General features: G+C 46.2%; 2 pseudogenes; both read left to right on the plus strand.

The window, feature by feature from the left end:
* Positions 1-7,402: 7,402 nt before the first annotated feature.
* LOC131482843 (transcription factor SOX-2-like) lies at positions 7,403-8,192 on the plus strand (annotated as a pseudogene).
* A 17,356-nt stretch (positions 8,193-25,548) lies between these two features.
* Positions 25,549-26,230, plus strand: LOC131482854 (protein SOX-15-like; annotated as a pseudogene).
* Positions 26,231-26,905: the final 675 nt, after the last annotated feature.

Genomic DNA, 26,905 nt, shown 5'->3' on the forward strand with positions numbered 1-26,905 from the left:
GGCGCCCACAGCAACCTCCCGCCTGCTGCCACAGGGCTACCTGAGCGCTTGTGAATGGACCGCTCCCACGACTACCCATGACGTCACAATATGTAGCCAATCACAATCACAAAGGGCAGGCAGGTAGGATTCTGGAGGGAGGGGGAGCGAGGGGCGGGGCTTCACCTCAGCCTGGAAGGGGCCTCCTCTCTTGCAGTTTGAGCCTTCCAACAGCAGGGGCCGCTGTCGCCTCTCACATCAGTCCATCTCCTGGCATCTCCTTCCCTCTCTGCTTCAGGATCCTGTTCAAGTCTGAAAACACACAGAAATGTAGGACAAGAGTCTGCAGATGCACCTCACCGAATGTTCAATGCTTTCTGGAACTTTTCTTCTTTGTATTGCCAAGGTTTTTTTTCCATTAGCTCATTTCACTTTTTGAAATACAGATTACACATTCACAATAATGTGTAAGACACAAACAGAGAAGAGGGCTTGTCCAGATTCAATCTAGCAAAAGAAAACTTGCTCTGATAGATGTAATTCATATTATATCTATATTTCCTATTTTATGCATATGTATGTGTTTCTGTTACTTGGTTTCCAGAATTTGTGACTTTTGGTTTCTGTTTTAAAACATCTTTCTATGGGATACTTAATTTTTTTTTGTAGAAATGTCAGAGATAGAGAGAGGAGGAGAGATGGTGAAGAAGGTCTTACATCCACTAATTCACTCCTCAAGCAGCTGCAACGGCCGGTGCTGCACCAGACTGAAGCCAGGAGCCCAGAGTCTCTTCCAGTTCTCCCACAGAGCTGTAGGGTTTCAAGATTTTGGGCTGCCCTAAACTGTGCTCTGAGGCCACGACCAGGGAGCTGGATGGAAAATATTGCTGCTAGGATTAGAATTGGTGCCCAAATGCAATCCCGTCACGTATAAGGCAAGCACTTAGGCCACTAGGCTACTACGCTGGAACCGTTTTAAAATAACTTCTAAGTATTACAGAACATTTCATAATTTTTTATAATTTATTTATTAAATTATAAATTATTAAATTTATTCATTAATTACATTGTATTACGTGACAGAGTTGAAAATCTCATAATCTTGTGAACGATTACAAGTTTTATCAAGGATGATGTTTATATCCCAGAAATGAATTATTTGCAAGATATTTCTTTCTTACTGACTTTTAATATTCTTTATTTTGATGTTAATTTATTTATTTATTGGAAGACAGATATACATAGAGAAGGAGAGACAGAGAGATAAATCTTGATTCTGCTGTTTCCCTTCACAAGTGGACACAACAGCCAGAATTAAGTTTATCTGAAGTCAGGAGTCCCATTCAGGCATTGTATGCGTGTGCAGGGTCTGAAGGCTTGGTACCATCCTCGACTGCTTTCCCAGGCCACAAGCAGGGAGCTGGATGGGAAGCGGAGCAGCTACATATGAATGGTGCACACATGGGATCCCAGCACTTGCAAACTAACACTTTAGCCACTGAGCCATTGTGCCAGACCCCTAATTTTTGCTAATTTTGTTAATAGATTGCCACAATAGCTAGTTTTCAGTATATACAAACACTCCTATGAGGCTATAAATATACCCTCACCTATTGTGAGTACCTTTGGAAACTTTACTGGTGTTGGAAACCTGGAAGAAGTTCCTGGGTCCTCGGTTAGGATCAGCTCAGCTCTGGCCGTTGCAGCCACTTGAATGTTCCTTGTGCCTACAGCATAAGCCAGCTGCCTGTAAAACAATATTATTTGCTCTGATCAATAATCAATATTTCCCTCCACCCTCTCCCATCTCTCTAAGTCACACTGGGCTCCACCTACTTCCCACATCTCACTCCTTTCTTCACCCTCCTCTGTCTGAAGTTCCCTAGCTAGCTTTCCTCACCGAGAATCTGAGTGGCCACAACCACATCTCCCCCTCCTCCTCCCTCTTCCTCTGCTTGAAATTGCAGTTTTTCCAAGATTTAAGCATTTTCTTTTCTCTTTTGTATGCTTCAGCCACACGCAACCCTAATCCAGAGGGATGGGGTAAAGGACAAGCTAAGTAACATCTACTTACAAACAAAACAAAACAAAATGTTACTTGCTAAATTTGTTCACTAAGTTGCTAGAACAGAGCCCTCCAAAAGTAATAATAATAAAAAAAAGAAACAAACAAAAAAAAAACACACCAAGATTTCTACACCTTAAATTTTGATTTAAGCCCAGCTTGGAGGCCAAGCAGCTACAGTCCTTACTTGGAAAGCATCAGGATCCCATATGGGCACTAGTTCTGCTTCCTTACTGCTCCCTGCTTGTGGCCTGGGAAAGCAGTCCAGGATGGCTCAAAGCCTTAGTACCCTGCATGCACATGGGAGACCTGGAGGAAGTTCCTGGATCCTGACTTTGGTTTGGCGCAGCATCAGCCATAGTGGTCAGTTAGCGAGTGAACCATCAGATGGAAGATCTTCCTCTCTGTCTCTCCTCTTCTCTGCATAACTGACTTTGCTCTAAAAATAAAATAAATCTTTTTTTTTAAAGATTTATTCATTTTATTACAGCCATATATACACAGAGGAGGAGAGACAGAGTGGAAGATCTTCCGTCCGATGATTCACTCCCCAAGTGAGCCGCAACGGGCCGATGCGCCCCGATCCGAAGCCGGGAACCTGGAACCTCTTCCGGGTCTCCCACGCGGCTGCAGCGTCCCAATGTATTGGGCCGTCCTCAACTGCTTTCCCAGGCCACAAGCAGGGAGGTGGATGGGAAGTGGAGCTGCCGGGATTAGAACCGGTGCCCATATGGGATCCTGGGGCTTTCAAGGCGAGAACTTTAGCCGCTAGGCCACGCCGCCGGGCCCAAAATAAATCTTTAAAAAATTATTTTTGTTTAAGTGAGATAAATATTTTCTTTTGTTAATTATTATTTCATTTTATTACACGATTTCATAATCTCTGGGATTCCCCCAATCCCTCCCCAAACCCTCCCCCAAATTGAATTCCTCCAAATTGTTACAGTAGTACAGTTCTTTTCCAGTCATGATTCTGTCATTATAAGCAAGGTCCATGCAGAGAGTCCAGCATCCCATTGTCCAGATGTATTCAACAGTTTCATTGGGTGACCCTCCTTGGTCCAAAAGTAGAGCTGGCAGAGCATCATCCCCTCCAATGAAAAGCCACTACACAACTTCAACAACAGGAAGAAACATGGAAATTCACAACATCACGAATTTGGTTAGCATGGTATTAAGTGACCAATTTGTTAGAAATCGCAAGATCTTAACCACATCCTTTAACTACTCCATTGACATCTCAATTTTAGTATATACACAATCAGTTGCTCTAAGCCTTAAAATGGTTACATGGTATGACTCAGCTGTCTCCTGTCTATTTTCATTTTTACAGTTAGCAGCTTATACTATTCAAGTGTGATGCTTCCTGAACTTCACAAATGTTAGGATAGTCCAAACAGGCTTATAACTCTCATAAGTCATATGTTAACTATTGAGCAGCAGAGCAATTTTAGGAGGGGTGTGCAGAGAAAGCTTCAATACCTTAGTGAGGAGTAACTGATCTTTGTGTTCTAACTAATAAGGTATATGGAATTCCAAGCTGACTTTTTCCTAACTATTCTAAGCTTTCCTTATTGGTCTCTCTCTGTCTACCTGATCTGTCTTTTTGGGGGGGAGGGGAGGATTGCAGAGCAACCCTGATGGTTATTGCAAGAGAGGGTGAGGAGCCAAAGTTGGAACTAAGTAAGGACCAGAGAAAGCTCCTCTCCTGAGTCCCGATGGAAATTCACTGTTCTTGTGTTTCTGAGGACTGCTCAAGGCTCCTGGCTGTTGTTCCAAAGACGTTAGATCCTGCGAGGAAGGACCTAGGCTTCTTCCATCCAGTGTGGGAAATCTGATAGGGAATAGTTGACCTCAGAGTTCTTGGCCTATGAGGGGACCCCAATTGCCTGTGATCTCCTTGGCAGTTGGGTTATAGTCCTTGGTGCCAATACTGATATTTCTTGTTGATGTATCAGGTTCTGGGGTTAGGATACAAGCCTCCTCCTGTCCTTCTGTTCCACTCTGGGGTCCCCTCCTGCTCTGCGCATATGACTTCCTGTTAAGAGGCTGTCAGGATCGCTCTTGGATCCTACTGTATGTCTTTATACTTTTTGCTAATGTCAAATGCAGGTTCAAGTCTGGAGTCTGTAAATTACCTGTTACAATCTTGATAGATTATATTTAATTTCTTTCTCACACATTCTAAGAAGGTGCAAGATTCCTCTGCTCTCCTGACCCACTGAAGATTAACATAGGGTATTAAAAGCAAATCAAGAACTTCAGTTCGGCCTGGCGGCGTGGCCTAGCGGCTAAAGTCCTCGCCTTGAACGCCCCAGGATCCCATATGGGCGCCGGATCTAATCCCGGCAGCTCCACTTCCCATCCAGCTCCCTGCTTGTGGCCTGGGAAAGCAGACAAGGACGGCCCAAAACTTTGGGACACTGCACCCGCATGGGAGACCAGGAAGAGGTTCCTGGTCCCGGCATCGGATCAGCGCGTACCGGCCGTTGCGGCTCACTTGGGGAGTGAAACATCGGACGGAAGATCTTCCTCTCTGTCTCTCCTCCTCTCTGTATATCTGGATTTCCAATAATAATAAAATCTTAAAAAAAAAAAAAAAGAATGTCAGTTCTTATATATATATATACATACATATATATATATATATATATATATATAATTTTGAAAATTTGGATTATGTGTTACAGTTTTATATACACTGGAATTTTCCCCCAAAGTCCCACCCCCGACAAATTTTCCCCATTTTACTGCAGTGGCATAATCCTTCATGAGGAATTATAATTCCATCAGTCTCTTAGTTTACCCGAACTTTGCTGGAACAGACAAATGCAGACAGTCTAGCATTCCATTGTCTACACTTGTCCAACAGTTTCATTGGGAATTCATCTGTCATCTGGATGCAGGAATAAATGTTGCATTTTATCCCCACATCTGGATATGGTAGACCCCAGTACCCCATCACTATACATTTCCATAATTGAGAAACCATAAAACAAGGTCAAAAACTGGTATGAGCTAGAACAACAGCCTCAACTACAACAACAAAATACAGCTCCATGAAAAAACACGCCACTGAGTAACTAACACATGGGTGACAAGACGGAGATACAAAACTCAGTTCAGAAAAATGATGCACCATATAGTCCATGAGCCAGCAATGAATTTGACAAGAGAAAAGAGAGTATTTTTGCCGGGATCCCATGTGAGCACCAGTTCTAAACCCAGCAGCTCCACTTCCCACCAGCTCCCTGCTTGTGGCCTGGGAAAACAGTGAAGGATGGCACAAATGCTTGGGACCCTGCACCTGTGGGGTAGACCTGGAGGAAGTTCCTGGCTCCTGGCTCCAGATTGGCACAGCACCGGCTCTTGTGCTCATTTGGGGAGTGAATCATCGGATGGAAGATCTTCCTCTCTGTCTCTCCTCCTCTCTGTATATGCGACTTTGCAATTAAGATAAATAATTTTTTTTTTTAAAGAGAGAGTATTTGGAATAAATAAAACTGAAATAAAAAAAACTTCAAAACACATGGGATGCAGCCAAAACAAAACAAAACAAAACAAAACAAAACAAAAACAGTGTCGATTGTATTATTGAAGTTATACATTCCACACTGGTTTCCTTATATGAGAGAGAACATTATGGTATTTGTTCTTTTGTGACTGACTCATTTCACTGACCATAATGGTTTCTAGTTGGGACCACCTAGTTGTAAATAGTATAATTTCATTGTTCTTAATAGCTGAATAATATTCCATGGATTAGATGTACCCCAGTTTCTTTAACCACTCTTCTTTGAATGAGCATCTAGATTGTTTCCATGTCTTTGCTATTGTAGCTTGTGCTACTGTAAATAGGATTACAGATCCCCTTCTCACATGCAGATATCATTTCCATTGGGTATATTCCTAGCAGCAGGATAGCTGGGTCATATGGCAGATTTATTTGCAATTCTCCAAGCACTCTCCATACTGATTTCCACAGTGGTTGTATTAGCCTACACTCCCACCAGCAGTGAAGGAGGGTGCCTTTCTCCCCACATCCAAAGTATCTGGCACAAATGGCCAGTCCCAGCCTGTCTTCACCTCCTGAGCTCCCCATGTGAACTCAAGCTTCCATTTGGCTGCTGCAAGGGCTGATCTGTGGCTGCCTCTGGATCCCTGGTTATCCTTTGTGTCCAGATCACAGCTCACCAGTGGCTTCTGGGTTTACTGTTCCCTAAACACTGCTCAGCGATCGTCGCCTCCTCCCTGTGTCCGGGGGTCTTCAAATAACTCCCTGTTGACTTCCTGGCCCCTAACTTTTCCTGTAATCTGCTCTCTGTTCTTTACCCTATCTAATAATTTTCCATCATCTCAAACATGTCTACACCCTTTGCCAACCAGTGAGATTTTCTAAATGTAAACTTAAGAATTCCTAGCCTCTTGTGCCCTAAGAACAATGTTTGTGCCTGATTAAATACAACTGTTCTTTTTAAGATTTATTTGATTTTGATTGCAAAGTCAGGTATACAGAAAGGAGAGACAGAGAGGAAGCTCTTCCATCCGATGATTCATTCCCCAGGTGAGCACAAAGGCTGGTGCTTGCCCATAAAAAGCCAGGAGCCAGGAACTTCCTCCAGGTCTGCCAGAGGAGTGCAGGGTCCCAAGGCTTTCCCGGGCCACAAGCAGGGAGCTGAATGGGAATCATGGCCGCCTGGATTAGAACCAGCGCTGGACGGGTGTCTATTAACTTGTTCAAAATATTATGAGGAGTTGTAAAGGCAGAGAAGAGAGTGTTTGCAAAAGGGGGAGAGTAGGCTGCAGTCTCTTTAAAAACTGAGGGAACAAGAAGCAGAGAGAAAGAAAGGCAGAAAGAAGTTTGAGTTCGGGGCTTAAGCCTTTCCCCCCCCAAAAAAAATTCACAACAATAACAATAATAATCACAGCTGGCAGCTGCGGCATCGGCCAGAGGTGGAGGGAAACTCTGCTTTTTTGATTCCGATTACAGTTTGCTTCTCTCTCTCTCTCTCTCTCTCTCTCTCTCTCTCTCTCTCTCTCTCTCTCTCCGCCATCTCTGTCCCCTTTCTTCCTCCCCTCCCCAAATTGCTCTCCTCCACCTGGTCTCCTCAAACCCTGCTATCTCCAATCACCCCCGCCCGCCTCCCCTACACCTCCTCCTCCTCCTTCTGTCGCCCCCCGGTTCCCCGCCGCGCCCAGAGTCTCCGGCTTCCAGGGGGCCGGGCCCACGCGTACAGCGCCCGCATGGACAACAGATGGAGATGGAGCTCAAGCCGCTGGGCACACAGCCGAATTCTGGGGGAGGCTGAGGCAATGGCAACACCACGGCGGAGGCGGGCGGCGGCAACCAAAAGGCCCATGAAGGCCTTCATGGTGTTTTCCCATGGGCAGTGTCCAAGATGACCCAGGAGAACCCCAAGATGCACAACTTTGACATCAGCAACCGCCTGAGCCCCGAGGGGAAACTTAGTGGGAGATAAGCAAAGCGGCCATTCACCACAGAGGCCAAGCGGCTGCGGGCGCTACACAAGAAGAAACAGAGATTATAAATATCGACCTTGGGCGAAAACCAGGAAGCTCTTGAAGAAGGATAAGTACATGCAGCCTGGCGGGCTGCTGGCTCCCAGAGGCAACAGAATGGCCAGCGGGGTTGGGGTGGGCGCCGGGCTGGGGGCAGCTATGAACCAGCGCATGGACAGCTACACCCACGTGAATGGCTGGAGCAATGGCAGCTACAGCATGATGCAGGACCAGCTGGGCTGCCCGCAGCACCTGGGCCTCAACACGCATGGCGCGGCTCAGATGCAGCCCTTGCACCTCTATGATGTCAGGGCGCTGCCTACAACTCCATGACCAGTTCGCAGACCTACATGAACAGATCTCCCACCTACAGCATGTCCTACTCACAGCAGAGCACCCCTGGCATGGCACTAGGCTTCTTGGGCTAGGTGGTCAAGTCCAAGGCCAGCTCCAGCCCCTCCGTGGTTACCTCTTCCACTCCAGGGCGCCTGCCAGGCCGGGAACCTCCAGAACACGATCAGCGTGTACCTCACCAGCGCCAAGCCAACTGCACATGTCGCAGCACTACCAGAGCAGCCCGGTGCCCAGCACGGCCATTAACAGCACACTGCCCCTCTCGCACATGTGAGGGGGGTCCACCAGACAGCGGACTGGAGAAGGATGGGGGGCGGGGTTAGAGGGGAGGTTGGAGGTGATAGTGAGGTTGGGAGTATGGGTGAAGACATTTTCAGAGGAAAAGGAAACAAACAAACAAAAACCCGGGAAATGGGAGGCGTGCAAAAGTAGAGTGAGAAGGAAGCATGACGAAAAAAACAAGCGCATGCAGCACTAATCCTGGTATGTGACAAAGAACATTTCCTTACTCACAGCAAATGACGGCTTCAGAGGAGACCACCAATCCCTTCTACGCTCAATGCAAAACAATTTTTTCTGAAGAAAGCATATTTACTAGGTTGTTTCCATCTACTCAATGAAAAATTATTCAGCTGTCAAGAATGATATTATTCTATTTTAAACCAGGTGGTCCCAACTAGAAACCATTTTGCTCAGTGAAATGAGTCAATCACAAAAGAATAAATACCATATACTCTCTCTCATATAAGGAAGCCAACATGGAAAGGGTAACTCCAATAGTCCAATCTATACTGTTTTTTGAGTGTCTGTTTGTTCTTCTGGCTGTATCTCATATGTTTTGATGTTTCTATATTGGTTTGCTTGCTTCCAAATAATTCCTTTTCTCTAATAGAATTCATCAAGTGTCCATGAAGTATACAATGGCATCATAGTTCCTAAGAGAATTCTGTGTTTCCTTTTAGTTAAGCATGTGTTGCTTACTCAGAGGCACATTATTTTATCAAGGTGCTACAATTTGTTGTTGATGTTGTTATTGTTGCTATGATTGATGTGGCTGTTATGAAATAATGTCAATTCGAAAAATAGTAAAAAAAAAAAAGTAATTTTCTTTGATGGTTTAATCATATTATGTCCCATTAATAGGAATATTTTCTTTTTTAAAAAATGATGAGTTCAAATTGTATGAAAGGGCCTTTCTTTGATGATGATGGTCATGGTTTTTATTTGCAAATTGTTATGATAATATTTTTGTTGTTTAGATAGGTATTAGAAAATGAATTAACCTTCCATTTAAGGGATATAAAATATATTGTCTTGATGTATTATCATTTTAAGTTTTGCCAGGCAAGACTTAACAACATTTTCTCAAGAATCTATCTTTGTTTATGTGTTAAGCTGCTTTATAATTTTACTTTGTATGTTGCTCCGATCATTTTTGGTATTTGAGGTATAATAATAATATATGTTAAATAAAAAAAAAGAAGCTAATGGGAACCAACATGACGTCTTGGATGCAAGGACCCAGCCTGTGTGTGTCTAGGTGTGACTGATGTCCCTGAGTGGGGTGTGGAGGATGGAGTGCCCTGCCTTGAGTGCTCACCCAGCCAGGCTTCCTAAGGGACCCTGGACAACAGAGAATACTGGATAATGCAACACTGGGCTCAGCACTGAGTGACCCCCGTCACAAGCTTTGATTGGGTACAAGCACTGGTTTCTGCACTGGGAGTAAGTAAACTCGGTGCCAGAGCAGCAATGATTCAGCTGTTTGTCTTGGCCTGTGAAAACATCACACCAAGGACCCAGTGCAGAAGCCCAGGGGCTAAAAGTCCTTGCCTTGCAAGCACCAGGATCCCATATGGGCATGGTTTTGTGTCTCCACAGCCCCACTTGCCATCCAGCTCCCTGGTCTTGGACTGGGAAAGCAGTCAAGGCCAGTCCAAAGCCTTGGGACCCTGCACCTGTGTGGGAGACATGAGAGGTGCTCGTGCCTCCTGGCTTCAGATGGGGTCAGCTGCAGTGGTTGCGGCTGCTTTGGGAGTCAATGATCAGACAGAAGATCTGCCAGTCTCTCTTCCTCTCTGTACATCTGCCGTTCAAGAAAAATAAGTAAATCTTAAAAAAGAGAAAAATTCTCACTTTCCTATAGCCCTTGAACCTTTTTACCCTAATTAACTATGTAAAGATTGTCAAAACTATAATAATATTAATAGAAACATTCCCCAGTATATTAAAAAAAGAGAGAAAAATTTAATGTGGTGGGCACAAAAGATCACCACAGAGCCCTTGGCACTTGCTCTCTGTTTAGTCCACATTTTCTTTCTGTGTTCAATAGAACGGCCTTGTCTCTGCTGCCTCGGGGGAAGCGCATCTCCCCAGGTCCGCTGTGCAGGCTGTCCTCCAGGTGACCAACGTGTGAGCCTGTTGTTCTGGAAGGTCTTCAGGTGAGCCTGCTCTCCTTCAGTGCGTTGATGGTCACGTAATGGGGTGAAAGACGCTGGGAGTGTTTCCTGGTGTCACCTCAAAGATTGGAATGTACTGGGTGGTATCCAAACTTCACCCCAGGGCTGAAGAGGGAACTGAACCTAGATGACAGGTGGAGGAGGGTGGAAACTTGAACTTCAGTCTAAATCATGGGATTATCAAAATGACTCCATGCAAGCCCTTCCCAGGTGATCTGATTATGTTAATAGGCTCCAGGGAACACATTCCAATCCAATGAGTTCACTGTTGACAGGCCCTGGGGGTTTCTCAAATGAACTCACAGGGCAATATCTCTTTCTACACAAACTACCTCAAGAGAAAAATACCGGGGATGGGGGTGAAGCTATTCGCAGCACAGGGATGAAAGGCATAAACAGATGCAGGGAGAGGGACACCCCCAGGTCTGCTTTGGATGGTGCCTAAGAGTGACCAATCAGAAGAGCAACTGCATGTGGGATGAGTCTAGGCGGCAGTTAGGCTGTCAGTTGACAGGAAGCACCGCCTCTTCCGCTAAGCCCTGCCCACCTCAGATACTTAAGGCCCTTGCCAAGGCAATGAGCTGGGATTCTCTCTGAGGAAAGTGAACTGCAGAGCCGGTTTCTGCGCTGCACAGCTTCCCAGAGCATCCTGCGAGCATCCTGCAACTTTGAATCGTGACACGGATCGACAGAGCACTTGGGTGAGTGGGCCTGTCTTTTGTGTTCTGGATATTCCCGCGTTTTTGAGAGAGGCTCTCCAGTAAGCCTCAACCAAATAACAACACACACAAAACCACACCCAAACACACAACCAACACACACACACAACCAAAACAAACACACAGTCAACAAACACACACACACACATACACACACATACACACACACATACACAGCCTGTCTGTATCCCACCACAGCCCAAAACCGGTAGCCACAGGCTCAAAAATCTTTTCACGCCCCTTACTTGTAGATTTGAACACAGGCCAGGGAATTGCAGCTTACTTCCTGTAATGTCTTTCTCAATGAAAACTAGGAATCACTCTAGTTTTTCTGAAGGCTCATCCAGGCCTGACTCCCCAGATATTACAACAGAATCACCAACAGGATATTTCGAATATCCCAGTGACGCCAACACTGTGCGAACACCCTCCACAGGGAGCACAAACCGTGACGCCAGTTCCCTAATGGCTTCACGCCACAGGTAATTGGCACCAACACAACCATTCTCATCGATGTATCATACTTTATCTTTTGGAATCTCCTCCCCTAGGACAACCAATAGTGCATTATCATTCCGAGGTTACAATGTGGCACCTAGCTACTCCCAAACTATGACCACACCCCTTCAGCCTGAGTCAGACAACCCACGCCATAGGATTCCTGCCAACTCAGGGAACTTAAGATCTCCCAGCCCCATGTGCCTCACTCTCTCTTCCATCTCATCCTGCTCCTTGAGTAGCAGTTGTATCATTGTGGGGGAATCAGCCCCCCTGAATGAGGGAGCTCCTAGTGTGGCAGGAAATTCACCCTGTTCCTCCCCCATGAACCCTCTCCCACCACTGTCTCCTCAGTCTCCCAGCTACTCGCCTACTGTCCCGAGATGTCCCCGTCAGGACACCAAGCAGAGGCAGTTCTGCCTTGAGGAGAGGCCAGGCTCAGTGGGAGCAGTAGACTTGGCCCTCATGTCTTCCATGGAGGAGACTGGGATTCCATCTGAATGTTTTTCTGAGGGCACACTAGAGACTGACTCCACAGACTTCACACCACCTGAATGCCCTCAGTATTCCCCCTTGGTTCCCAGCAACACCTTCCCTGTGCGAGTATCCTCCACAGAGAGCCACACATGTGTCACCATTTCCCCAATGGCTTCACACCACCCATCATTGTCATCAACACCACCATACCCATTGATACATCATTCTTCCGCTTCTGGCACCTCCTTCCCTAGGACACCCAATTCTGCAGTGTCATTCCCAGGGCCATACTCTGAGTCCTCAGGGGTCTCCACTATGTACCACATGTTCACCCTTCCCTCAACGTGCAGCCCAACCTCTACCCAAGGGGAATTTCCCAGCTCCCAAGAGCAGTTGTGCAATGACTTGGATAATCTGAACAACATCACACATGACTCACTTGGGGATGCCCAGACCAACCGAGGGCTCCCCATCCAGTCTTCCGTCCCCTCAACCCAACCCCACAGATTCTCTCCCGTGGCACCTAGCTACTCCCCAACTGTGACCACACCCCTTCAGCCTGAGTCAGACAACCCATGCCATAGGATTCCTGCCAACTCAGGGAACTTAAGATCTCCCAGTCCCATGTGCCTCACTCTCTCTTCCATCTCGTCCTGCTCCTTGAGTAGCAGTTGTATCATTGTGGGGGAATCAGCCCCCCTGAATGAGGGAGCTCCTAGTGTGGCAGGAAATTCACCCTGTTCCTCCCCCATGAACCCTCTCCCACCACTGTCTCCTCAGTCTCCCAGCTACTCGCCTACCGTCCAGAGATTTCTCCATCAGGACACCAAGCAGAGGCAGTTCTGCCTTGAGGAGAGGCCAGGCTCAGTGGGAGCAGTAGACTTGGCCCTCATGTCTTCCATGGAGGAGACTGGGGTTCCATCTGAATGTTCTTCTGAAGGCTCACCAGAGACTGACTTCACGGTCTTCAACCCACCTGAATCCCCTCACAATCCTTCCTTGCATTCCAGCAACCCCTTCACCATTCCAGATTCCCCCCTAGGGATTCCCACATCTGCCGCCATTTCCCTAATGGCTTCACACCACCCGTCATTGTCACTAACACGACCAAGCACATCTATACAAAATTTTCCCCCTTCTGACACCTCCTCCCCTAGGACAACCAATTCTGCAGTGTCATCCGGTAGCCATAACGTGGCACCTAGCTACTCTCCAACTATGCCCACACCCCTTCAGCCTGAGTCAGACAACCCATGCCATAGGATTCCTGCCAACTCAGGAAACTTAATATCTCCGAGCCCTATGTGCCTCACTCTCTCTTCCATCTCGTCCTGTTCCTTGAGTAGCAGTTGTATCATTGTGGGGGAATCAGCCCCCCTGAATGAGGGAGCTCCTAGTGTGGCAGGAAATTCACCCTGTTCCTCCCCCATGAACCCTCTCCCACCACTGTCTCCTCAGTCTCCCAGCTACTCGCCTACTGTCCCGAGATGTCCCCGTCAGGACACCAAGCAGAGGCAGTTCTGCCTTGAAGAGAGGCCAGGCTCAGTGGGAGCAGTAGACTTGGCCCTCATGTCTTCCATGGAGGAGACTGGGGTTCCACCTGAATGTTCTTCTGAAGGCACACTAGAGCCTCACTCCCTGGTGTTTACTTCTGCCTCCTCTGACTATGCCCCCTCATGTTCCAGTGCCCCATCTTCATTTGAACCCCGTTGTTCCTCTCCTTTTGCTCCTGGTCCATCACTGCCATCCCTCCTTCTATCTCCCATTTCACACTGCTCTACCCCAAGTGACTGTATGTTTGAGGAGAAGTTTGCTCTCCTGTCTCAGGGACCTGCTCTTTTCTCAGGCTTTTCAGATGGTTCTTCCACTATCCCCACTATCCCAGCATTCCCAAACCTTAATCCCCTTGCTGTTTCAACTAGCTATGCCCCAACAGTCCATGGATTTCCACCTGAGTCAGACCACCAGTTTCACGGATCTGCTTTTGAGTCAGGGCCTTCAAGAACTCCCTGTCCTGTGTCCCTCAGTGTCTCTTCTATCTCGTCCTCTTCATTGCCCACCAACATGACAGATGAGGGGGAGTCAGCCCTCCAGACTCAGGGAATTTCTGGTGTTTCCAGAACTTCACAATGTTCCTCTCCCCCGACTGTCATCACATCACACCCATCTCTCCGTCTTTCCTCCAACTCCTCTTGCACTTGCCCCACTGGCCCCACAATTCTGGGTGAATCAGCCCTGCTGAACTCAAGAAGACTCAGTTCTGCAGGAATTTTAGGCCCCTCCTCCCCATTGTCTGCCCTCACATCTCCAGCTCTCAGAGAATCTTCCATGTCCCTTAGCAACTCCCCAAGTGACCCCATGTGGACCATGGCTTCCAACCTCCAGGCACAGGCTACACTCGCCTCTCCTCATTTCCCAAGGGAGAATGCCCACCTGACAGGGCCGATACCTGCACCCCTGCAGGCCACTCTCACTTGCTTTGCCACATCCACTCCTTCTTACCCCAGAGTCCCTGGAGACTCTGCCATGCCCCACCTCTATGCTCAGATTCATCCATCTCATGGATTGCTTCTTGAGAGAGCCACACACACCCACAACCCCAGTCCCAGTGTTCCCTGCAACAGAGACCATTTCAGTGGTCGCCCTCACACTCACAACTGCCCTGCCACTTGTTACTGTCATGGGGTGGCTCGCAGAAGAGGTGCTGGTAGCAGGCACCCTCATCACCTTGGCCGCTATGCTCCTTGAGCACCCAGGGTCATCTCCCTAGCTAATGGCTGCCAGTGCCCATGCAGCCAGCAAGCCCCAGCTGCCTTCATGCCTGCAGGCTACCCTGCCAGTGTCATGGCTGGCTTTATCCTCTTTGGCTGGCACTGACACTGAAGGAGGAGCTCCAGCAGAAGATCTCTGCTTGAGAAAGGTGATCCTGTCCCCACTTATCATGCTTCTTTCATTTACATGATGTATGTTTCCTTTCTGGCTTCAGCAGAAATGACAGGGCTCACAACATTCCAATCCTGTTCTTGCTGTCATTGGGCAAGACTCTATTGGGTCCTGTGGTGTGATCATGTTAAGTTCTGTTTTGAATTACACCTGTGCCAGGTGACTAGTACTCTTGGGGTTCTCGTGGATGATTTGTGTAAATTGATGAGGAAGTCTGTGCATTGATTTTCTCTGTGCAGACTGATACCGTCTTGCAGTTTTTGTCTTTTATGGATGGATATGTTAGATTCATTGGGTTTGTGATGCTAAATCCACTTTGAAATTGGAGGTCATATCCTAGACGGTCTTGTTTTACCTCTGCATGACGTACAGAGGAGCGCTACACACTGATTCCGATTTGAAAGTCCTGATTGCCAGCAGTGCAGAGGAGCTCATGCTGAAAGACCTCTCAACCCCAAACTACAGAAACATTTGGTGTATATGTTGGCATGATTACAGAGAAAGATACCCATCCCTCTCTAAGTCTGGCAATCTAAGTATCCATCTTGAAATTCCTTCAGAGTTGAATGAGTTTTTCATGTCAGAATCAAGGAGAAATGATGGAATAAGACATGACTTGCAAATTTGTTTTCTGAGTAATTAACTGAGAATGTAAGAATTTAACTTTTGTGTATGAACAACCTAGGAAAACATTGACCAAAGTATCCAATGTTTTCTACAGATTTTAAGACTTGAGTACATGTATGGGAAACATGTATCTCTTAGATTTATGCATTTGAATGATATATGCACTAAGTAAAAAATGATAGATCAACATGGTATATTTTCAGTTACAAATTTTATCAAACATATGTAGAAGCTAAATTGGATTTGATATTGAATGTGTAACACAAAAGTATGTTGTTTCCCCGGTAAACTAGATCACGAATGTGTAAATGACCTAAAAACATTTTGATTTCTTTCTACCATATGTCCAAAACAGCCTATATGTCACATGAATTACAAACATATTGAGCTATGTAGCAGTTTTAATTTTTTTTAATCTATTTTATTGTATTGTTATGGACAATCTTTACAGTTAATTACAGTTAAAGAAAAAAAAAAGGTTCAGGGGGATAGGGAAGTGGGTAGCAGTTTTAATCTTTGAGTGTTCTTTTTTCAGCCAATTAGAATGTGTTCCTTCAATAAATTTTACCTTGTAGCAACACAGTAAGCACACATACAATACACATGATATGACAGAACAAGTAGCTTTTGTAGTATATATATTTTTAAGTCTTTCGTTCTTTAGCTGATGTTTGAAAATGACCACCAGTTGACACTGCTTTTATTAATGTGAATTAGCCCTATTTAAATGGTTGTGTGCTTTGAAGAAGAGTACAGAACTGCAATTCACAAACACTTTAAGCAGCCATGACTGAAGCATAAACTCATGAACCAACAACAGGAGGGAAGCGTTGACTCCATAGAGCGTTTTGAATGCAGCTGTAGGCTTTGAAAGCCACTTGCAGTATTTTGACCTCAGCGCCTTTGTTTTTTTATTAAGACAGCAACTAAAGCTGATAGCAATGCATGATCGTCAGACTTTTTGACAATTGGACATTTGTATCAGAATGTTTCATATCAGTATAAGTTAAAATGTGCCCCCACCTGGCATCTGGGCAGTACCTTTGGTATAATCCCAACTGCCTGTTCGTGAATTTTCTTGACAGGCTGGGAAATACAGCCTTGGGTTGTATTTGGCCTTGTCTTACAACTTTTGTTGAAGTTGGATTGCAAACTTTGTGATTTTTTTTCTGACTAGCTTGTATAATATTTTTAGTTGTCTTAAACTGAATAGAATTATTTTGAAAATATTCAGTTATTTGAAAGAGAGAGATTTCTCTCATAGACTGGTTCACTCTTCAGATGCTTGCTACAGTGAGAGTTGCTCCTAGCTGGGAGCAGGGATGGTAGGGACCCATAGATTGGAGCGGGACTGGCTGCCTCCCAGAGGGCACATTAGCAGGAAGCTGGAATTAGGCCTGCACCAGGAGCACAGCCCAGTTCCTCTGATTTGGATGCACATATCAAATGGCACCATAACTTCTGTGCCAAATGCCTACCATTGCTCCTACCCTCACATTAGCCAAATGCATACATGTTTGTCATGCTATTGGTAGTGACTTTTCTATGTAATGAATGTGCTTGCCTTTTGCCAGTTTGGGCATTATATTTCTTTAAAGGTGATCTGTCAGCTTTTGAATTTGTTTTGTAAATGCAGTCTTTATTTGCACTTGTGGAAAATATTTACATTTATCATGCTTTTTTCTGAGTTGTTCTCTACTATGTGTTTAAACCGTCATGTCCATTTAACACATTTGATCAATTGTTTTGGTGATTTCATTTTTTTATAAAACATAATGTTTGCAAAAATTGTCCTACATTTCTGTACTATCATTTGAAATATCATATTTATTTAAATCTTTATTCATAGCAAATTAGCAGGTTTTGGCTATCCAACAAGTAAGGGCCTAGATAAAGCATAAACGATTGCCTTTTTTTCATTATTATTTTTTGATGATATTGACAGAGTTGATCAGGGTGGAAAGTCTCAACTGTTAGGGGTAAGTGGGTGATACCATTGTTTCCAGAGTTTCTTTTTCTTCTTGCTGCATCTGGCAGTAGAGAGCAGACCATGGGATAAGCCATACCCAGCCTCCCAAATGCCTTAGAACTCAGGAATGGGTAGCAGCCACCGCTTGTCACCCAAGGGTCCCTGATGTGGTGTGATGTTCTAGGCAAACATCCCTTCATACCTTGTCTCAGAAATGCTCTAGGTAAAACCAACTCATCCATGTCACATGCAAAAGAACTTTTTGAACTCAAGTCTCACATCAATCGTGAAGCAAAGCATATTTCTTTTCTTAAAATATATTTTTCTTTGATTTTTAAATTATATGGTACAGTTTCATATAGACTGTGATTATCCTCTGCCAAACTCCCACCTCCTGACAGATTTCTCCCATTTTACTACAATGATGTAGCACTTCAGAAGGAACCATAATTCTATCAGTCTCTTATTTAAGTGCACCCCGACATTGTTGGTACAGGCAATGTCAGACAGTCCGGCATCTCATTGTCTACACATGCCCAACAGTTTCACTGGGAATCCATGTCTCGTTTGGAAGCAGGAATGCATGGTTATTCAGTGGCACGTTTTTTCATGGCGCTGTTATTTGTTGTTGTTGTTATTTGTTGTGGCTGGTGTTCTAGCTCATACCAATTGTTGACTTGTTTCATGACTTCTCAATTATGGAAATATATAGTGATGGAGTACTGCGCTCTACCATATCCAGATGTGGGGGTATAATGCAAAATAAATTTCAACCCATGATTTCCGGTTGGTTGTGGCTGTGCTGCTTAGGCTCCTCCCATGGTGTTTTTGGTAGATAGGTTGGGTGTTTCTCAGTTCAGATCCTTTCACGTGTAGGCTCGTCAACTGTCAGGGTAAGGTCATAGTTCTTCTGCAGCTCAGTATTTGCTAAGTGAGTGCTTTATAATAGTGTTCAAACAGTTTTCAGAAGGTATCACCTTTTTTTAAACTTTCTAAAAAATGATGAAAATCTCAGTTTGGAGACATTTTATTAAGAAATTGATTAAAAGTTCTGAAAATGATCCCTTCCTTTAAATACATTAATATACCACCAAGCAGCCTCTTACAAACTCCAGAGATCCGTGTGTGTGTTCCCTAATATTTAGATCTCATCAGAGCTTGCTAAACATGATCTCAACAATCTGAAATAGTCATCAAGGACTTTTATTTTAGAAAGAGGCAGCTCTGGACTGAAATACAATTAAAAAAAATACTGAATTAGATATCTGTGGAAGCACTATGTTTGCTTCAGTAAACATAAAAGAAATAACAGCTCTTGGTCAAGTTAGTTTTCAATTTTAGAAAACTAACACTTTAACAATATACATTACACACTACCATGCTGCTGAGTGTGATAATATTCATACTATCACCCATGGGCCCAGCTCCTCCTCCCACTTCCCCACCAGCACCAGAGTCTGGAACCAGGGGACTGGCCTGCCGCTCCCCCACTCCTGTTCCTGCCTTTTCCCTGTCCTGCTCTGCTGTTTTAACCTTTTTTTTCTCCCGGGGAGGGATGTTAGGGGGGTAAACTAATGAACATCTCTAAAGGAGGGGAAAAAAAAAGAGCAAAATGCCTGAGGGGGAAAAAAAACCTAACTTGTAACAAGTTCACAGCAATAAACCTTTTTTTAAATGATTTTTTTTTTTACTTTTATTGGAAGGTCAGATACACAGAGAGGAGGAGAGACAGGAAGATATTCCATCTGATGATTCACTCCCCAAGTGACTGCAGTGGCAACAGCTGGTGCTGTACCGATCTGAAGCTAGGAGCCGGGAACCTCTTCCAGCTCTCCCACGCTGGTACAGTGTCCCAAGTCTTTGGGCCATTCTCCACTACCTTCTCAGGCCACAAGCAGGGAGCTTGATGGGAAATGAAGCTGCTGGAATTAGAACTGGCGCCTATATGGGATTCTGGCACATTCAGTGCAAGGACCTTAACTGCTAGGCCACTCTGCCTGGCCCAGCAATAAGCTTTTTCTCTCAAGATTTTGAATTGACTTGGGTTAACATAACTCTTCAGTTACTAATTTCAAGCAAGGATTACATTGCTGAGCTTGGTTCCAAAATATGTGTGTGTGTGTGTGTGTGTGTGTGTGTGTGTGTGTGTGTGTGTGTGTATGTGTGTGTGTGTGTGTGTGTGTGTGTGGCGCCAAACATAGTGTGTCTCAACATTTGTCTTTTGAAAAAGTTTGAAATTGTCATCATGTGTTATTATCTGTGTTTATTGATCAAAACATGTTTTTGATCTTGTTAATTAACTTTTAGAGTTCTTGTTAGAGCGTTCTTTTATTGTTTCAAATGTACAGCTGACTTCACACCTTTGGTAAATGTTTTTAGAGTTTTTATTTGACAGTTTTCACTTGACAATGTTATGTAATTAATCTGGTGTTTCCAACCCCTTTCTTCACCCCTGCTCTTGTCTCTCTCTCTGACACTGAGGACTCAGAGTGCACAGTTTGATCTCCAGACCTTAACTGTGTGGCTAACTTATTACCCTAATCATCTCCTCATAGACATCACCTTAAAACTGTCAGCATGTGTCCATGACTACAAATTTCTAGCTCAGTGCATTAAAGAATTTAGGGATAGAATTGAACATCCCCTGGGCTGACACCCCAAGGCTGCCTCTGTGGCCCACTTCAACCAGGGCCCAGGGGAAGAGCAGTGAGCTAGACAACAGGAGGCCTGTTCATGTGGCTTTATCCAGTAACCTGTTCTCAGGGAGACAAAGCAAGGCCAGTCCACCCTCAACTTGCACCTGCTTGCAACTTGGGAGGCCAGAAGACTGGGCAACCAGCTATCAATCATAGAAGTGGCTTTCAAAGCATCTTGTCAGCTCTGCCAAGAGCCAAGCCACTAATAATGGGACTTTCCTGGGGGTCAAAAAAGCCCTGGGTCAGGACCATGGTTGGCCACCAGCTAGAAAGCCCTTCACTCTGCCCAGCCCCTGAAGTGTTCATTGCCATGGAGAAACAGCCTACAGCCAACAGCATCACAGGTAAAGCTGTATATTCCATCCAGAGTCACCATCTGTTCTGTATCAGCCTCCCTTTCAAAGCCAGCTCTCCTATCTGTCCAGCCAGGCAATGGGAGTCAACGGGAGGTCTCCCCATGGAGTTTCACACTTCCTTTATGTCATCTCTTCCAGCACCCCACATGAAGAGATAGATGGTCCTGAGCCTCTCACATGCCTAACCAACTTCAGAATTTTCCTTTGTGCATCTAGACTTAAAACTCAAGTGCACATGTATGTGAGAAATCAGAATCAGTGTTTGCTAGCTGTCACTGTAGCCTTGAATGTCACTGTCAACTGGAGCCCTGGCCTTACCATAGGCCCTTACTTTGCTCCTGCTAAGCTCAGAAAGACCAAAGCAATCACCCTAGCTCTTGCTGGCAGCCAGAGTCCCCAGGAGCAGGGGGAGAAAAAGAGCATAAGACCAACAGCAGGCTAGTTTATCTCCACTAGAATACTGACAGAAACACTTCTCTTTCCCACAACCATATATATTATTTTGTTGCTTCTTTTTATATCTTGTTTCTTTCTTAAAGCCTTACTAGACAGTCTTTACCAGTCATTCACACATGTTGCAGCCCAAGTCTCACCACTAAGATCATACAACAAAAGGCTGGGATGTTGGGACTGAGTACAAGTGACCCTAGTTTCCTGCCCGCTCAGAAGGTCAACACTTGCCACAATGATCCATCTGCCAGCACAGAGGCACCCCAAGAAGCTCCTCAAGACCCACCCTCAGAAACTGCATATCCCAGTGAGCTTCAGGAGGAACTCCAGCCATCCTTTCAAAGGGACTTTTGATGAGTAACCCCTCCCTTCACTCTTGTGTCACCACTCAATGTCTAGCCAAACCATTAACCAGTTTCTTTTGCAGGGCTAGTAACCTGCCATTCTTCGCCCACCAAACTGAAACCACCACCAAGAGAACACCGTGCCCAAACTCGGCTTGAAGAATCAAACGGGAGAAATGTCCTCGACTCCTACTGGCCTCCACAGTCACCTGACCTCACTCTTTGTGGACTGTGGATGGCAGCTCAATGAGGGGCCCTGACAGTTGCTGCTACTTTTCATTAAAAACCCGGACATCACTCTGACCCAATCACCACCACTCAATCTGGCCTCCTTTCTCCCAATCCCTAAGAAGCCACTGACTACACACTCCTGTCCTCAAATTACTGATTTTTATTTGTCTCCTAGGGACAGCCTACAGGATAAACTTCTCCCATCACCTGATCTCACACTCTTCGTGGATGGCAGTTCAGTGTGCAGGCCTGATGAACATCACTGCGTGCCCTATGCGACAGTGACCTTGGACTCCATGCTTGAGGCACAGTGCCTCCCCCAAGGAACACCTCCCCAAAGGGCTGAACTGTATGCACTGATTCAGGCATGAACATTAGCTCAGAAAAAACGAGTCAATATCTACACTAACTCCAAGCATGCTTTTCTCGTTGCTCACTCACACTCAGACATCTGGCAGGAGAGAGGATTCCTCCCCACCAAGGATAATGCTATTGTTAATGCCTCTTTGATGAACAGATTTCACCAAGTTCTCTGTTTCCAAACACAAGAGATAATTCTTCACTGCTGGGGACACCAGTCTTCAATGTACCCAGTGACACAAGGCAACAAGAAGGCTGACCAAACTGCAAGGTGTCTGGCAAACCCAAGAGCAAGTGCCCCCATAATCTTCCTTTCTACTTCCCTTAAGCCTACCTACTCTCAACAGGAACGACAGGACCTGCTCACTTCCAGTGCCCAGGAACATCAGAGGCTGGATCTTCACGGGCAACAAGATAGCACTGTCTTCTCATGCTGCCCTGCCCCTCCTCGCTGATATCCACAATTCTCTGCATGTGGGGCCTGACTCCTTATTCCGGTTTCTTACTCCATTATTCTCATGCCCTAATATGTGCGGACTTCTCAAACAGATCCATGCTTCATGCCCAACTTGCTCCATATTCTCCTCACAGGGAGCACTTAAACCAAGGGTACCCACTCAAAAACTTACAGGTGATCAACCTGGGGAGGACTGGCAAATATATTTCACCCATATACTGACACAGAAGAAATTCATTACCCTACTTAAAAACATGACTCCTTTTCAGGTTGGGTAGCAGCATTTCTAATGGCCAAGGAGACATCAGCAATGGTGGCAGAAACCCTACTTAACAACATCATTCCCAGGTTAGGTTTGCCTCTGTCCATCCAGTCTGCCTATGGGCCTGCTTTCATCTCACAGGTCACCCAACAGGTGTCAGAGGCCTTACCCATCAGCTGGAGCTCAGATCCTCATGGGTGGATGGATTCCCCTGGGCTCTAATATCCATCAGGGTCAGCCCTCGCAAGCCCCTTGGATGGAGCCCGTTTGAGCTGATGTATGGCCGACCCTTCCTGCTTACCCACCAGCTCCCCACAAAGTCTCCTCCCTTGGCTAACTGTTTCCCTTCTCTGACTCTGATTCTCAAGCTTCTCCGAGAGCATGCAGACCTGTGTCTCCCGTGTCCTGACCTGAATGCATCAGTGGACCCGGATGTCCTTCCTCTCCAACCCGGAGACTCGGTTCTACTCAAGACTCTTCATCCAGACTCACTTCAGCCACGGTGGACTGGGCCTCACATGGTGATCTTTACCACGCACACAGCGACCAAACTTGGTCACACATCCTGGTGCCATTGTTCCCATCTAAAACCTTTCCAAACCTCTACCTCATCTCAGTGGAAGGTGCAACAGACAGGGACTACCACACTAACCATTCAATGCCAAAGTGCCTCCCCTGCCTCCGACCCTACTCCTAATAATTCTCTACCTCACGTTAACCAAACAGACGAAATAATTCACACAATTCAAGCAGCAACTTCAGTCTCGATATTGAGGCATCCACACTCATATCATGGCTTATTCCAATACTCGTTCTGCTAGTAATTATATGTCTCTTATGAACTATTGTCCCTTGTTTTCCAAGGTTCTTTCAGAAGAAAATTCATAATGCCCCATGGACTGCCTTCAACTAGATGCTGCTCCACCCCTACACTCTGGTGCCCATGGAGCTTCTTCTGGACCTCACACAGAGACAACAACCCCCTTCAGCAGGAAGCAGCCACATCAATTTCTTCGCCCTCTTTCCTATTACCAAGAGGCTGGAATGATGGCTACCAAGGTGGCTGGAAATGGGTGGAATTTGCCTCCAAAAAACCCAGAATGAATGGTGGAATTCTGGTGGGCCCCTCAGGCACTGAGACCACCGTTGCACCAATGAGGGGTACAGACCCATATTCCCCCACCAATAAGGGCCGAGGCGACCCCCGTTTCAGTTTCCATGTCAAGGAGAGTTTAAAAGGGCCCCTTCCCCATCTCTTCCATGCTCTTCTTCCTCTGTAGCCCACACCTTCCTGTCTGTCCTTTCTGCTGCATGGGGAAGGGAAGCCCGTGAAATAAAGGCCATCTAAATTATTTTCATATATTTGGCTGAGTTATTCTTTCCCTGGTGGTCAGCGAATCTAACATTTGGCGAGCAGCGAATCTAACAACAGTTGATGCATGGATACACTCAACTGAAATCTTTAGCATTAATATTTTTAAGATTTATTTTATTTTTATTGCAAAGTCAGATATACAGAGAGAGGAGAGACAGAGAGGAAGATCTTCCATCCATGGATTCACTCCAACAGTGACTGCAACATCCAGTGCTGTGTGGATCTGAAGTCTGGATTCCTCCAGGTCTCCCGCATGGGTGCAGGGGCCCAAGGCTTGGAACCATCCTCGACTGCTTTCCCAGGGCAGAAGCAGTGAGCAGAAAGGGTAGTAAAACTGCCAGGGTTAGAACCGGTGCCCATATGGAATCCCGGCACATTCAAGGCAAGGACTTTAGCAGCTAGGCCACCGCACTGGGGCCAGCATTATTACTTAATATAAATAGTTTTGTAATATCCAATAAAACCATGTTTTTCCTATATGAGCTAAATATTCTGTTAGAGGGATAACAAAACCACTAAAATGAGAGCTATTGTTACATTATGTTAAGGAAATTCATTTATTTAACTGGTTAGGATTTTGACTTTAGTAACTACATGCAATTTGTTAGTAGGCTTGTGAGTTTTATAGGTTGCATTTTTAAACAGTTACACTGACAGTTCAACATTATAGGACTAGCACTAGTTCTTCCATGAATTTCAAATTTATGTTTGGCAAGCAACAGGAAACTAATCCATGTACAGTGTTGATTCTGAAATAGAATTTCAGACATGGTGTATTTTCCAAATTTAGTAGCAGTCATGTGGAGGTCACTTTTATTGAAAATAGTGTCCAGCTGCTAGGCCTGACTGCTCAGATAACTCGGCCTTGTGTGGGGAGGGGGTGTGGTGGCCTGTGGGAAGTGTTAGGGGCTGGGAAGAACAGGACACCAGCTTGGCCTCAGGGAGAAAGGGGTGTTGGAGGCCACGCTCTGGGAGGGGCTGGGGAGGAGTCAGTGTTTAAAGCTGTTCCCCATCCGGCAGCCAGCCTCAGATCCAGCCCAGGTGTGAGAGGCCTGTGGCACCAGGGCGCCTTGGCAGCAGCAGGGACGGAACAGCGCTTCTCACCTTCCCAGAAGGTTTGTCAGTAGGGTCACAGCAGCAGGGACGGGGGCCGGTGGGGGGACTTTGAAAAAACAGTTAAGAACACCTCTCCAGGGACACCGGTCAGCAGGTCCTGCTTCTGACTCTACAAGGCGTGCCAGATTGGCTGGGAGCAAAGACTCCATTTCAAGAACTCCGGACTTGCAGGTGGCCTGCGCCTTCCAAGGACCCGGCTTTCCTTGTCTGTGACTCAGTTTGGGGAGGACACACATAAGGGTCCACAGCTCACCTGGAAAGGAACGCCTTTAGGACGCCTTTCTGCCTCCCATGGCACTACCTCGATCCTCTCACACCCAGGCCTGGAGCCTGGAGCCTCCTGCTCCCCCAGGAGACACCAATTCCCCAATTTTGGGACTCCAGGAGCCGGAGGGCGCTGGCAGCCCGGGAGCCCAGGTCTGTGCTGGGCTGCCCCAGGAAAAGGTGAAGCGGCCCATGAACGCCTTCATGGTGTGGAGCTCCGCTCAGCGCCGCCAGATGGCGCAGCAGAACCCCAGATGCACAACGGAGATCTCCAAGAGCCTGGGTGCGCAGTCGAAGCTGCTGGCCGAGGACAAGAAGCGGCCCTTTGTGGAGGAGGCCAAGCGGCACCGCGCCCTGCACCTGCGTGACTACCCCGACTACAAGTACCGACCTCGGCGCAAGACCAAGAACACCGGTGCTGGGCTAATGAGCTCCAGCCAAGGAAATGGTGGCCAGCCCTCGGGACCAGGTTTCGTGACCACCCCAGTGAGCAGGGGTTTTTGGTACCAACACCCCAACTACTCAGCCTACCTGCCGGGTCACTACAGCTCCTCCCACTACAAAGCCCAGGCGCCCCTGTCCTGCTCCGTCCCTCAGAGTGACCCAGAGCAGCTCAGAGCCGAGCTGCTGCCTTCCTACAACCCCTGCCTACCCCGCTCCCTACAGTTCTCCGCTGCCTGGCGCTCCCCTGCCCCTCACCCACCTCTGACCCACATGGATGTGGATCTAACAGTAGGACCGCCCTCCCACCCCCCACACCTGTTTCTATAAAGCAGTCTTGAATTAGCCAAAAAAAAAAAAATAGAGTCCAAACATTTGGGGTTTCTTTCATGATCTCTAATCTTATGATACAAATCTTTTAACAGGCTGATACTAGGACTCTATGGTCATAAAAACACCTGAGCTGCAGTCAGTTTTCCTGCTCCATTAGGAATAGTGTATCTGACAGTATGAAATTGTACGTGTGTGGAACAAAGCCATTCATTTCGAGATGACTGCTAGAGTTTAGACTGTCATGAGAATAGTTGGCTTGCAAAGCTCCCTGATAATTTGTCAAAAAACGTTTTGTGTATTTATTTCCATAGAGAATTTCATATTTTGGTGCTCAATTGCTCCAGCCAGCAGAGCCAGTACCGTGGACAGGGAGAGGGTTTGGGGATGAAGCACCCACAGGAGACCAGTAATGGTAGAAGTCCCTGTGAAGTCTCCCTTCATTGCTCCTTGCCCTCTCCTTATGTACTCTCCCCTCCACGTCTTCATTTAGCAGGAGATTGGATACAAATGAGTCCAATTAGTCTAGGTGTTTTGAGCCACAAGCCCAGTTCCTGCTGCTGCCCAGTTTAACGAGCGCTAATTAATTCCTTAGCCCACAACGCTCAATAGA

This window comes from Ochotona princeps, chromosome 21 (assembly GCF_030435755.1).
Source record: "Ochotona princeps isolate mOchPri1 chromosome 21, mOchPri1.hap1, whole genome shotgun sequence".
In the NCBI taxonomy this organism is placed as follows: Eukaryota; Metazoa; Chordata; class Mammalia; order Lagomorpha; family Ochotonidae; genus Ochotona; species Ochotona princeps.